Genomic DNA, 15,207 nt, shown 5'->3' with positions numbered 1-15,207 from the left:
TTTTATTTATTTATCTGACAGAGAGAGACACAGCGAGAGAGGGAACACAGCAGGGGGAGCGGGAGAGGGAGAAGCAGGCTTCCCACTGAGCAAGGAGCCCCATGCGGGGCTCGATCCCAGGACCCTGGGATCATGACCTGAGCCAAAGGCAGGTCGTTAAGCAATGACTGAGCCACCCAGGTGCCCCAGCATATCTTTTTTTTTTTTTAATTCTTTTTTTTTTTTTTGAAGATTTTATTTATTTATTTGAGAGAGAGAGAGAATGAGCAGGGGTGAAAGGGTAGAGGGGGGGAGAAAGAGAGAGAGAGAGAGAGAAGCAGACTCCCTGTCGAGCAGGAAACGTGACGTGGCACTCGATCCCAGGACCCTGGAATCATGACCTGAGCTGAAGGCAGACGCTTAACCGACTCAGCCACCCAGGCGCCCCTGTGCAAGCATATCTTAGAAGTGGAATCCTTGGCTTAAAAAGGATGTACATTATAAATTTAGATAGATGAAATCATATTGCTCTCAACAATAATTGAAAGGAAATGTTGGGTTTTCCACATTCTTGCCAACACACAGTATTCACCAGTAGATGAAAATGATATTTTGGGGCACCTGGGTGGCTCAGTCAGTAAGCGTCTGCCTTCGGCTCAGGTCATGGTCCCAGGGTCCTGGGATGGAGCCCCGCATCGGGCTCCCTGCTCAGCGGGGAGCCTGCTTCTCCCTCTGCCGCTCCCCCTGCTTGTGTTCCCTCTCTTGCTATGTCCCTCTCTGTCCAGTAAATAAATAAAACCTTAAAAAAAAAAGAAAGAAAGAAAATAGCATTTTATTGTTTTACTAAATTTTCACTTCTTTAATTATGAGTAAAATTGGGAATATACCCACTCATTATAAATCCTAAGTGTTCATTTATAAAGCTCTATTTGTACACACACAGATACATACCCAGAAACACATTTCCTTCATGAATTATTTATTCACATCCTTAAGTCGTTTTCTTTTGGGTTGTTCATTTACTTTTCTTGATCTGTAAGAATATATCCATATATATATGAAATTACTGTCTTCATCATATACAGTCACATTTTTCCCTACTTCGTCCTTTGAATTGTTTGTATTTTGTTTACAGTATTATTACAATACTGAAGTTTTCATATTTTTTAAAACAGAACATCTGGGTTTTGTCAGACCCCAAGCGTTTCCCCACTCCAATTTTTTAAAATTACTGGTATTTTCTTCCAGCACTATTATTACTTAATTCTTTGTGTAAATGTTTTAATCATTTAGAATTTATTTTGGTGTAAGACATGAGGTAAAGAACCAACTATATATTGTTCCCAAACTTCCACTTGCCCAAATATAATTTATTACATAATCTAATTTTGGCTTTTTAATTCCAAATACTATCCTACATGTCAAATTCAAAACATATGCAGGTTATTTCTAGACTCTAATCTGTTTCATTGATTTGCTATTTCTACCTTGATTATAAGCTGATTTAATTACTCTAACTTTATTATGCATTTCAATATCTGGTAGGGCCAGTCTTTCTTCATAGCTTTTCCTTAATATGTTTTATTTTCAAGCTGGAAAAGTTGCAAGCAGATTCTCTCTTCAAAGGTGGTGGCTTGGGTTTGCTTTGAGGGGTAAGTGCTTTTGCTCTGTGAAAAGCGACTGGAGTGGGTCCTAGGGTTACACAATACCCACCCATAGCCCTGGGGTGCAACTAGAATGCAAACCCAGATGCACTCCGTTCCATCTGAAGCCAAAGGTTCCATTTAGAAATGTAAGTTGGGCAGATTTTTTTATTTTATTTATTTATTTATTTTTTTAAAGATTTATTTATTTGAGAGACAGCGAGCACACACATGAGAGGGGGGAGGGTCACAGGGAGGAGCAGGCTCCCCGCCGAGCAGGGAGCCCGACGTGGGACTCGATCCCGGGACTCCAGGATCGTGACCTGAGCCGAAGGCAGTCGCCTAACCAACGGAGCCACCCAGGCGCCCATGGGCAGATTTTTTTAAAAAGAGATCTAGGTTTCTACAGTTTATGTAGCCAACAGAGAAATGTTTCTTCCTAAGTGTGGAATTGTAACGTCCTAGTCTACACATGAGCGCACATGGCACAGGAATGTGTGTCTGACAGAGACGCGGCGGAACGAGCCAGCATCCGAGGGAGGCCTGATGTCCCCTCACCCACCAGCAGGCCACAGAGAACGTAAACAAGAACAGGCTGGGACTACTGCAGTCCATCCCGGGCCTGGGGGCTTTATTCCACAACTGGTGTCACGAACAGTGAAACACCCTGATTTAGGAAAGTGTGTATTGTTAAGCTTCAGAGTTCTGATGTATTCTAGAGCCTTCAGAGAAAATTGTAGAGGCCACTTTTAGGCAACAGGCTTGAGCCATGGAAACTTGATCAAGTTCAAAGGGCCCACAGCGACCACGGAGCTAAATGCAAACTGGCTCATGAAGGGACCCACCTCAAAATAGCCATAGGCCCTGACTGACCAAGTACAACCAGGCACAGTTCCTAAGATTACCAAAAAGGGAAAATTCCATACGTTCCCCCATACTCCCCCACTCCGCCCTGTAACTGTGGCCCCTCATCACCCCCCCCTCCCCGAACCGACAGTCTCTCCTTTGCTGTCCTGCCTACCCCTCCCTTGGGGTACATTCAATAAACTTCTTTCTCCTTTGTTCTGTCTTGGGCGAATCCTTTCACTGCCACTGCCAATTGGCTTCCACCCAATTGGGTTGCCCCACATTTGGGGACCCCCATCCCATCAAGAGAGACACCACAAAAACCTTATTCTTGTGGCCTCATCTCTTTAGGGAATGAATATTCCTAGTCATCCTTGAAGGAGGTGGGGAAACATGGATTTGGGGGGTCTTTGGGTTTGGGGGTAAGAGAGATGTGCTTGAGGCCACCGCCCTGGGGTTGGTTAAGCAGCAGGCTGGGGGCTGGACTGGAAGGGGAGTTGGGGAAAGAGATACACCTTGTCGATGACCTCACCAAGGGGCTTTGAAGGCTGCCATAACTAAAATTCTTTTTGTGTTCTCTTTGCTATTACTTTCTTCTGAAACCCCCAAACCTTCATAAAGCTTTGAACCATCTAACAGGCAATTATGGGGGGATTAAAGGGTGTGACTGTGCCCACCTGGGGGAAAATAGTCAAGAGGCATACAGCTACAGGGGGACGAGATCCAGGGAAACAGCGGGATTCAGAGGAGTTGGCAAAAGATGAACTGGCAGAGGACAGAGAGCAGCAGTTAGATGGCCGAAGTGGCAACAACTGTGACCGATTTCTGTACTATGAGCATTTCCCAGGGAATCCCAGAAAATACGTAAGTGTTCTGGAATTTCTACAGGCAGTCAAATTTGGTTACCAAGGGGAAATGTGGGGCTCCTGGGTGGCTCAGTGGATTGAGCATCTGACCCTTGATTTTGGCTCAGGTCATGATCTCAGGGTCATGAGATCGAGCCCACACCACAGGGCTCAGTGGGGAGTCTGCGTGAGATTCTCTCTCTCTCTCTCTCTCTCTCTCTCTGCCCTGCCCCTCCCCCCACTCACGGGCACTCTCCCTCTCCCTCTCTCAAAAAAATATTGAAATAAAAAAACTAAGGGGGAAATGTGGCCTCACATCTATTGACAAAGGATCATTTCTTCAACAAATGTTTGACTTTTTGTAAATTCTAGGTTTGCTGCTTAAGGTGAGGTTTGCTTTTACTCACTAATTAAACTAAGTTTTTCAGATAGGCCAGCTTGTGTCTCAACCTTACCCAGCTGTCACAGTTTTCAAATAGTCCAGTGAATCCTATCAAGGCAGGAAGATTCTTTACCCTAAACAAACGAACAAAAGTTAAAATCCAGCTTATCCAGATAGTTACCCCAATTCTCCTTGTAGCCAACTGAGGACTCTTGGTTGCAGCCTTTGCAGGTGAGCAGGGAGAGGCCCCCGATGATGGACAGCGTTGGCATTTCCTCATGGATCTGGCCCGCGGAGGGCTTTGCTCTTCCCGGTACTACTAAATAAAAATAATTACAGAATTGAGACTCCTCTGAGCGCATTGGACCCTTTCCCTCCAATCTCCTGACCTAGGTAAACAGATCTAACCTCTGAGCCTTCCATGGCGCCCTTAGACTGCCTTTTGGGTCCTTGTTTCAATACAAGCTTCCTCTGACATTCCTTTCAACTCCATTTAAACCAGATATAAATTTGGATTTGGGGAGATACTTGTATCCCCCTCCAGACAACTTTTAATGTGATTGTCACTTAAGGTTATCCAGTCTTTAAGCAGTCATGGAAGACCATCTTTTGACTCAGGTGCCACTAGTCCTTATGAGTTCACTGATCCATATAATACGCATTTATGAGCATGTGTCTATTGTATTCACAACTCTATGCCATGGATAATAGAGATGTGGGTGATAATATTAGCTTTCAATTCAATAATATTATTTTTTTTAATAATTTCCAAATGCATTACCTCATCTAATCCTATGTAGAAGAAATGTCTGTGCCTTAAAAGATATGTAGACTCCTGGGGAATAATATATTCCATGCCAATGCAAAAATATAATGAACTTTATACTTTCTGTCATGTTTTATAAAATAAGAAAATTAACATGAAGTCAGCTTAACCTTAGAAAGATTCTTGGAGGGAACCGACTCAGATCAGTTTGTGTGGGTTTTTGTTTTTTTAAGTCTTGGGATAAGCATGAGTGAATTTTTTTTGAGGGGTGGGGGGTGGAGGGGCACAGGGAGAGGGAGAGAGAATCCGAAGCAGGCTCCATGCCCAGCATGGAGCCCGACACAGGGCTTAATCCCATGACCCTGAGATCATGACCCGAGCCAAAATCAAGAGTCGGACACTCAACTCACTGAGCCACCCGAGGTGCCCTGAACATGAGTGAATTTTTTAAAAATTATTTTTCATATAATCACAGTATAGAAATTTTGGAAAATGAAAACTATAACACCCCTATCCTAAGTGATATTATTAGCATGCATAGGAAAATGAAAATAATGGAATGGAGCATATACTAGAGTGTTTCCTTCCTTAATTTTTTTAATATGCCACATATCTGTATCTATATATAGTTTTTAATGAGCATTAGGGCATAAATACTTATATGCTGCTGCAGAGTGTTTATAACCATCATTTTAATATTTTTATCCTATTACAGTCAGTGAATATATGACAACATATCATATAACCGTTGCTCTATTATTAGACAAAGTTTTCCAACTTTTCAACTATTCTGAGCAAAGTAATCTTCCCATATTATTGTTTCTTTAAGGTAGTTATCCATAAGAACCTTTTTTTAAATAATGTCTTAAGTTTGAGCTTCCTTGCTGAAACTATGGTAAATTCTTATAAAATTAGGGTGATTAAAATCCTAAAGATTTTTGCTGCAACTCTTACTTATTTAAATCTACATTCCTTCTTGAGTGACTAATCCTTCTCTATAATTTTTTTGACTGCTTTGTTCCTCTCAAGGTAAACAACATATTTTTCTGTCAACTTTTTGTTATACAAACGCAGAACCATTAACATCAACAAGACACTCTAAAAGTTGTACTTTAAGAACAAAACAGTAAAAAAAAAAAAAAATGGATCAGGAGCAATACCAAGTGTTTTCTTTGGCTTGAATTAAAGAGTAAAACATTTTGGACCTGTGGAATCACTTTGGCACACTGAAGACAGATTTAGGAACACATTTTCTTGAGTAATACAGTGGATTTGCTTCAGCTTCTATTTATTTTTCTGTCTCTTTTTCCCCCAAGCTTGTTTGCATGAAAACAAGAAATGTTCCTGATTTCCCACCGGCCTCACACCATTCTGCTATTCCTTTAATTAATTAGTCCTCTTAAAATCACCTTTTCCATTCCTCCCACATTGTTCTAATTCTATGCAGAAATCCCACCCTCCAGCTGTTCACAGGGCTTGCCAGCAACCCACTGGTGGTAGATTTTATAAGAGAAAGCAAATCCACATGTCTGTTACATTTAAAGTTTCACATCCAGAAATGTTTACTGTGGGTTCTCTGCAATAACTCCTAGACACTTTTTTCTTGCAGGGAATTTCAGTGCAGATCATTTGAGAAGTGGAAACATGTGCACTTACGGCAGAAATAAAAGCTACAGGACCAAATTCCTCCAGCCAGAGAAAAGAAAAGGTCCACAGGATACATGCATTTCCAAATACCTCAGTGTAAATTTCAGCACGTCAAATATAACTGGTTAGCTATTTAAGCTCTATATACAAAGAATATTGGGAAAATTACAAACAAAAAATGTGAAGGTCTTTTTATATTTAATGTTGTTACAAGAGAAATATGTGTTCCCCGTAAAAATTCAAAATTCACAGAAAAGCACAAAGAAGAAAATAAAATCCACCAGGAATAATTTAAATCTTTTATGTCAAGAGAACCACACTGTTCAAATGATAGTTTTTTAAATAAAGTTGGAATCATGCTCCACATCGTGATCTCCAATCATGCTTTTTTCTTTCTTTTTTTTTTTGAAATTAAAAAAAAATTTTTTTTAAGATTTTATTTATTTATTTGACAGAGAGAGACACAGTGAGAGAGGGAACACAAGCAGGGGGAGTGCGAGAGGGAGAAGCAGGCTTCCCGCAGAGCAGGGAGCCTGATGTGGGACTCGATCCCAGGACCCTGGCATCATGACCTGAGCAGAAGGCAGGTGTTTAACTGAGCTACCCAGATGCCCCTCCAATCATGCTTTTTTCAATTAACAATATCCCAGGAACAATTTTCTATGTTATTGGTGTCCTGAAACATGATTTTTGTCTTATTTTATATATGAATATACCACAGATTAGCTAATTCCTGTTTTTTAGAAGTTGTGGGGGTTTCTTTTCCTTTTATAAGTAACTGTAATTGTGACTTGACATAAATTTTTTGCACATTTCTTATTTCCCTAGGAGAGATTTTTAGAAAAACTTGTTTCGCTAATCAAAAAATACAAACAATTTTAGAGATTTTTAGTAAATGTTGTTGAGTTCTCCATGAAGGACATTCCCTTCCTTTAATCTATGAAAATGTACCACACATACACCTTTCTACTTTTAAATTTTTAATAAAATCAGGTGTGATATTGTTAACCAACTTCTAAAATGATTTAGGTATGCCTATGTATTCATTCTTTAGTCCCTTCACACATTTAATCCTTTTATTTCTGCAAAAATTTTGTAACTAGAAAAATGGCATTTTTGTCCCGCCATGCTAATACCTAGAAGATGACCACAGTTTGTTTCAACGTTAACCCTTAATCCCATCAATCAAAGCTTTCCCAGAAGGGGACTCTAAGATTAAAAGGGAAAATTACTACTTCTGATTGAAAAAACAATCATAAAGACTTTTAGACTCAAAGGTGGCTGCCTAATGTTTTAGCTACCCAGCATCCCTTCCTCTCTTGGTCTATTCAATATTTTTGGTGGGGGGTGGGGGTAACAACAGTGGCCTCATTTCATCTGTTTATAGTTCAGCTGCTAGTTAGCATCCTGCTCCTGTCAGAGTAAGTCGTTCATCCCTTCAATAATTATTGAGCACCTACTTTGTGCCATGAGCTACTCTAGAATCTTGAAATTCAGCAGTGAGCAAAAGTGAAAAAGCTCCTGCTTTCTTGGAGCTTAGATCTGTAACAGGGAGAAACTTAGCATGTCTGACTTCACATTGCCTCTATTTCCCTTGGTGCTGGGACCTACAGCTTAGAAGCTTCTGATATGCCCTCCACGTAGGCATGTTAATAATTGAAGGAATTTTGCTTACAGCTAAGATTTGTAAAAACTGCTTTTTTGCCCCAAACCTACCTCTCTTGGGAAGATAAGGAAGTACATACAGATAGGACTATGTTATGTCTAAGATTAACAGGAACAACAAGGCCAGATCCCTGTACACAAAGATCAATTGACCAAGGACAAAGAAGTTACACGACCTTCCTCGGATGTCGACAGAAGTCAGTCACCTATTGACTCAATCCTCTCCCGCTTCCCCCTTTTGCTGATGTTACAGAAGCTTAAATTTCACGCTGAGGGGAAGTGGTTTTTGGGGACAATAGTCTCCAGTCTCAGTGTGCTGGCTTTCCACATAAACTCACTTTCCTACCCCAACATCTTGCCTCTCGACTTACTGGCCTGTCGTGCGGCGAGCAGAGGAGCTTGAACTGGTTCTAAACCCTAGTTGGAGGAGTTGGTCAAGTTAGAGTAAATGGAGTTACTTTCTAGAATTTTATATGCAGACAGTGAGAAAAATATTCTTTCTTTCCCCTTGATTGAGAGCTGTAAGGTAATATTTATTTATTTATTTATTTATTTATTTATTTATTTATTTATTTATAGCTCTACACCCAACATGGGGCTTGAACTCACCACCCCAAGATCAAGAGTCGCATATTCTACTGATTCAGCCAGTCAGGTGCCCCTAAAGATACTATTTTAGAGCTTCCAGTAGCCGTGTCCTCTGCCATGTGAGGGCACTGGAAGAACAAACGAAGCCAAGAAGTACTGTAGAAGCTGAGAAAAAAAGCTGGAGAGCCACGGATCTGGGGCTGTTTTGCATCCCCAGCCCCAGCCCTGTGTTTCCTGGTTACAAGAGACCGTATAACACCCACCGCCTTTTTGTCCTTAACCTATTTGTCTAACACAGACTCTGGTCCCACGTCTTAGAAGATGGGATCTAGGAGCGCTGAAAAGCCAGGGACAGAAGAGGAGATGCTAAGCTTCTGTCTATGTGTTTCTTTTTCCTTTGCTCCAGCCGTACTTTAAGTATTTCACCTGCCCCCACATTTCATTCATTCAACAAACATTTTTTTTTTCAGCAATGACTGTGCATCAGATAGTCTTCCAGGGGCTACGGACAGAGCAGTAAACAAAACACATGAAAATCCCTATCCTTACAGAGTTCAATTTCTAGTGGAACCAGCTAGACAATAATCAAACTGATGAAGAGAGTGGTGATACCAAAAAAAATGAGCAGGAAAGGAGAATCGGGTGCTGAGGAAGGGGAGGTAAGGGATTGTTATTTCATGTAGAACAGTCTTGGAGGGCTTTGCTTTTTAAGGAGTGGAGGGTGGAGTAAAGGAGACCGGAAGGCAAGGCAGGCACAAACGGTGGGAGAATTAAGGGAGTGCGATTAGGAAATAGAGAGGAATAGCTCGGGAATGCTGTGACCTGCACAGGTAAGTCAGGTCTGAGTGTCCAGCCCCTGGGAAGAGTCTGAACTCTAAGACCAGAATTAATTTGAAATAAAAAGGAAAATGAGGGGAAAAGGGAAAAGGTGTTAAAGGATATAGCATTGCAGACTTAGTTTACCCTGTTCTTTTAATAAAGAGAGAAAATGTTGTAATGAAGGATGGAATGTCAAAATTATCCTTTTGGCATACTTTATAACGGATCCCCATCTAAGTCAGCACTGGTGTCCAATCCACCTATACCCACCATTGTTCTTGCCTGAAGAGTCACTGAGGGGTCAGAGAGAGTCAGGTTCCACTGCATTGAAATCTAGAGTGGGGAATCCTCAGCTGAGATGCCAGGAGACACTAATGCTGTAAAATCAGGCAACATCCACAACTTTAGGACAGACAGACACTGTTAGTACACATATACATGCACCATCTATCTACTATAAACACACATATTTACATATACAAACATCTATTATATGTATCTACATACATGCATACATGCTATCACTGAAACCCAAGATAAATTGAAACGAGGATCCTTTCTCTGTGAAGAAGAGATGATACCCCTATTAGCTAAAACCTCAACCTCCTCTCTCTAAAAGAAGTGAGTCATGAATGTGCCCAGGATTGCTGCCCTTCGAAATCAAGGGTCCCCCCCCCTTCTCTACATCACTTGTTTGTGAAACAAACAGGAGATCAAATTAAGGTGCTCAGAAAGGCAATAGGAGATCACCTGGATTTAAAACCCAAGAATCTCAGAACCAACCCATCCAGTGATATGTCAGTATCTTATGGGCCTGCAGACCCCAGAGAGGCAAGCCTGGGAGGTTGGTTCATCAGAGAATCACAAATGCCTTGAAATGTAACCTGCCCCCTCTCTTCCTGTCCAGAGCTCCCTCTATTCATAGGCACCCAATCCACTCCTACTCTAGCATCTCATGCTTGGCCTTCCTTTCCTCACTTATAAAATATTATAAAGGTTAGATCAGATTTTCATTAAGGTCCCCTCAGCGTAAATTCATCCAGCCTTCAGTGTTAGGAACCAAAGGATCACTCCTACAAGGAAAACTACGCTTCACAAATGCTCAGTAAGGCACTGGCTCGGCGTCGATCCCAAGGGGTCCAGACAAGTAGTACCAAACTTCTGCCCCCAAAAGGCCCCCTCTAGTCTATAAACAATGATTTAAGAAAGTTTTCTACTTAATTTGAACACAATCTAGTCTCCCCCGCCCCCCCCCCAAAAAAAAATCCTTTAGTTAGAAGAAAGAGGAACCATTTTTTAGCAGTATCGGGAAATTCTGCAGCATAAAGCCTGTGCTAAGTGATAAGCTACCACTCCCTTCTTGATGCCCTTTGTGGATAACGTACCAGGAAATCCAGGGCCAAGCCACAAATAGCGCCAACCACAGAGGCTTGGGAAAGGGACCAACATCTGTTCCCCACAGTATGACTAACTGGTGAAAGTCCAAGGGCCATGCACGGGAGCAGTACCCTGTGGGGGAGGGAGAACTGACTGAGCCCTCAGTGGGCCATCCCTCACCCCCCTCAGGCATTGGTCTGATATTCCTCTCAGATCTACTTATGGCGGTTACTGTTTCTTAAGTAGAGGGTACATTTCAAGAGCCTAATTCTGTTCCTTTTAAAGATAACTAACATTTTCTATAAGAAGCACAAGGCAGCAGATTACATCTCCGGCCCCCTCCAACATTCCCCTCTCATACAAGCCTCACTGGCAGACTTAGGTCTCCCCACAGACTCCCAAGTTCCCTGAGAAAGGGAATGGCTGCGTTCTGATGAGCTTAGCCTTTCCTCTCTATCCTGCATCACGATGCCCCAGGGGATGGCAGAACGTGGCGCTTCCCACGTCCGCAGAGACCTGCTGGCCCAGAATGACTGAGGGCAGGGCGCAGGCATCTGCACCTGGGCAAGTGCGCTAGTCACCCCCACAGGGGGGCTGGGAATGACCTAACTGGCAGCAGTCACAGCACAGGAAACACGGAACCGCAGGCCAAGAGCCCTGGGTTCCAGCCGAGCTGTCACCATTAACTGTGTGGCCTGAGGGAAAGCTCCTTTGAAAAGGAACCTCTGGTTCAGTTTTCTTTCCTTTTTTTAAAGATTTTATTTATTTATTTGACAGAGAGAGACACAGTGAGAGAGGGAACACAAGCAGGGGGAGTGGCGGGCAGAGGGAGAAGCTGGCTCCCCACCGAGCAGGGAGCCCAATGCGGGGCTCCATCCCAGGACCCAGGGATCACGACCTGAGCCGAAGGCAGACGCCTAACGACTGAGCCACCCAGGCGCCCCATGGTTCAGTTTTCTAAAGAATGGATTTAAACCTCTTTGTGGCCACTTACTCTCTTGTTGTCTTTGACATTTGAAGATACCTTAATGGGACAAGGACTATCGCGGGGCCATACGATACTCAGGCACGGTTGCATTCACTGACAGCAGAAGGAGGGAGAGGGAACATGCTTGCCCCTCGATCGCATCCCGTGGATGGTCCCTTCGCACAAGCAGGCAGGAGCTGAGGACGTCATCCTGCCACATCATCCCTTGACTGTCTGGAAGCTCTCGAATCAGTTCAACATCTGGGTGGCGGTAGGGATTAAAATAACTGATGAAGGATTAAAGTAAGTTCTCTGGGATACCATGACACTTTCAGACAACTGCAAGTGGTTTAGTTTGGCTACACAAAGGGTACTTGAATGAAAAACGAGGCTATGGAGGAGGTAAGAGCCAACATCTGGAAAGTCTTCTGTGCTAAACTAGTGAAAAGCATACGACAACAGTGAAAGAGTCTACATAAGGAGTGCCGTGATTAGCATGGCATTTTATAACAATATCTCTCAGACAGCACCATGAAGGGCGAGTGGGGGTGGGGACCAAAATGGAGGCAGAAAGACTGGATAGAAAGTTGATGGATTAGTGTATTTGAGAAGTGCTCAAGCTTGAACCAGGCAAGGTAGTGGGATCACAGAGAGAGGAATGGAGATATACTATTGAAAAGGTGGGCCATACAGGGCTTGTGACAGGTTGGATAGAGTAGTTGAAAAAGAAAAGCACCCATTATTTAAAAAAAAAAAAAAAAAGACCCTCCGATACAATAAAATGCAATGAAACTAGAAACATTTGGTCCAAACCTGTCACATCAACAGTCTGACAAACCTCAGGGCACTGTCTTCTCTTGCCATTCTGAATCTCTCTACTGGACAATTCCTCAATTCATGTTTCAGGAAGCCGGTTTCCATATGGACATGGACCTGCATGGCAAAACCTGGAGAGGGCTTAGAAAAGTGGCTTCCAGGAGCATTCAGGTCTTGATACACGTGAAAGAAAAGCTGTCAAATATTCACATCACTTTGCTCAGGTTTCTTCAAGAAATGCTCTTTGGCACTTCACCAAGGCTCCAGGATATTAACCACCTCCATCCAATGCGAATCAAGAGCAGGGCAAAAAAAGGAGGCATGACATGGGAGGAACATTCCAGAGAACTTCATACCACTGAGAATCAAGGAAACAAGATTAACTTGATTAATAACAAAAAAAAAGATAAAAGAATAAACTCCCAAAGTACCACACCCTCTCACCTTTCCAACCCCTCCCTGCATTGCACTCACCAAACACTTCCTGGGAAAAGTGATTTTATGTGTTTGGTTTTATTTCGTTTTACTCCAAAATAATTGATGCTTAGGGTATTGGTTAAGCACACAGAAGTCATAACACGAGAGGCCTCAGGAAATTCATAACATGAGAGTGTCAGGGAATCATGTCCATGCGGCCAAGATCTATCCTCTGTTTTGTTTGGACTCTCCTCCCACAGCCGAATCACCAGGCTGGAATGGCAACAGGACACTCTACGGAGAACAAGACACTGGAAATTCAGTCTCAGCTGTGTCATGTAATCTCTCTAAGCCTTGGTTTCCTCGTTTGTGAAAGGAGGAATTTAAAATCCTGCCCTTGGGGTGCCTGGGTGGCTCAGTCGTTAAGCGTCTGCCTTTGACTTAGGTCATGGTCTCAGGGTCCTGGGATCGAGCTCTGCATCAGGCTCCCTGCTAAGTGGGGAGCCTGCTTCTCCCTCTCCCACTCCCCCTGCTTGTGTTCCCTCTCTCGCTCTGTCTCTCTCTGTCAAATAAATAAAATCTTTAAAAATAATAATAATAAAATAAAATCCTGCCCTTGTCAACTTCAAGGGGCTCATGGGAGAGTGTGAAAAAGGTAAATAAAAACCTCTTTGTAAATTATAAAACACTACAGCAACACCAGCTTGTTTGATTATTATTCCTCTTGTTATTGTCGTCAGAGGTGTTGGGCTACTCAACTGGCAGGTGTGAGTAATTTAGACCAAATCTGTCTTCATTGCTGAAGTCAATCCCCCCCAACCACCCTCTTAAGGTGAATTACTATTGTGTGTCATTTTCATGCAAGAAGGATATCTGTGGACACCAGTGAGAGCTTAGAACAATAACAAACTTGTTCTAGTGTTCCTTGTGCTTTGTCGACCTCGGATGGACATTAATGAACAAGTGTCCATTTTATTCCAGCTTGTAGAACAAGTGAAACAATAAATGCAGTGGGCCCCTCTACTATAAACTTGGCACGTCTCATTATTTAGAAACTGTCTGAAGAAAATTCTAGGAAGAAGCTTGGTTTATTCATAAGAACTAATATGTTTGCTTCTATTTTTCTCCTAGTTTATGGCATTTCTCAATATATTGGTAAATCATCTGATTAATAGTCTGAAATTCCATGTGGATAAAATGGGATTAATAAATTATAACAGAAATCATCATTGGTGAACTCCCTAACAAACCCCAAATTACTCTTTGGTTTCCAAGTTTTTCCTAATGCTCCAAAATAAAAAGTTCAGTAATGTATCAGTGTGACTAGTGATATTAATGACTTCTGCTATGTCATCCCATCCTCAAGAGAATATGCTAAGAGAGGAATTGATTATCATCAGAATTATATGCCACCATAGTTTAGCTGTACTCTTATACTAACCTCTCATTCTAAAATAATGCCTATTTTTAAAATGTGGTTGGTATTTTTAAACAAAAGATAGAGCAGCAGTGAGATGACAAGATGAGCCGAAACCAAAATGGATGAATTATTCTTATATCTCAAACAATAGCAGCAAGTCAGGGCATGCAGACTGTTGATGTGTCCCAACAACACTGCACCTCTTAGTGATGAAGAATCTAATCAATAATCTAAATGTTTGATGTGTACAATGTACTAAACTTCCAGATCACGGCTGAACTTCCCTTCCTTTTTGTCAAACTGTACTGGACTTACGTACACCTAGGCAAATTACATACACCTAGGCAAATGCATTCAGGGAAGTGTTGGTGTGTAACAAATGTGACCATAGCATAATAGTCGTTAATCAAGTCATTTTAGAATCACAAATTATAAAATAACAAGGGGGAGACATGTGTATCAGCAATATAGTTGACTAGACTTTACAGAAACTGCTCCTGGAACAGCCCTAACACCTAAAATTCTGCATGAAATCTTTCTAAACCCTTTTTAATTCATGGCTGAGCCAGTGAGGAAAGAACTCTGTAAGAGCTAAAAGCAGGCATTAGCTTACCATTTACCCTAGGAGGTCCAGAACCTGGGATTTAACAGACCTAAGGGAGACGGGAAACAAATCTGTGAAAACAAGGGAAGAAGTCAGAGACTTCTAATTGAATCTGAAACTCCTCCTCCTACCAAGGATTTTCACCCTTGAGGGAGACAATAGGAATACATGACTCTCTTGACCTTGGCTGTGGAAGGAGTTGGGAAAAAGGCTCCCCTTAGAATTCCAAGATATGGAAGCAGTCTGAGTGTCCATCAGTAGATGAATGAATAAAGATGTGGCATATACATACAATGGAATATTATTCAGCCATAAAAAAGAATGAGATCTTGCCATTTGTGACAACATGGATGGACCTAGAGGGTATTATGCTAAGTGAGATAAGCCAGACAGAAAAGGACAAATACCATATGATTTCACTTACAT

General features: G+C 42.1%; 1 long non-coding RNA gene across 3 annotated transcripts in view; it reads right to left on the bottom strand.

Annotated features, from left to right (window-relative positions):
* LOC114205349 (uncharacterized) overlaps positions 1–13,870 on the bottom strand; it is a 40,485-nt gene extending 26,615 nt beyond the window's left edge. The window contains exons 1-5 of one of the 3 annotated variants that reach the window (XR_015767068.1): positions 12,815–13,870; positions 11,552–12,698; positions 9,451–9,557; positions 3,877–4,014; positions 931–1,012 (exon numbers count right to left, since the gene is read on the bottom strand). This is a non-coding gene — a long non-coding RNA (uncharacterized LOC114205349). Of the gene's footprint in view, positions 1–930; positions 1,013–3,876; positions 4,015–9,450; positions 9,558–11,551; positions 12,729–12,814 lie in introns of those variants that run through there. The other 2 variants (XR_015767067.1, XR_015767069.1) reach the window with 2 other exon arrangements.
* Positions 13,871–15,207: the final 1,337 nt, after the last annotated feature.

The sequence above is a fragment of the Eumetopias jubatus genome, unplaced genomic scaffold, assembly GCF_037043125.1.
Source record: "Eumetopias jubatus isolate StellerSeaLion01/CBP00866 unplaced genomic scaffold, mEumJub1_p1.0 scaffold_17, whole genome shotgun sequence".
Classification (NCBI taxonomy): Eukaryota; Metazoa; Chordata; class Mammalia; order Carnivora; family Otariidae; genus Eumetopias; species Eumetopias jubatus.
This window is presented reverse-complemented; position numbering and strand designations above follow the sequence as displayed.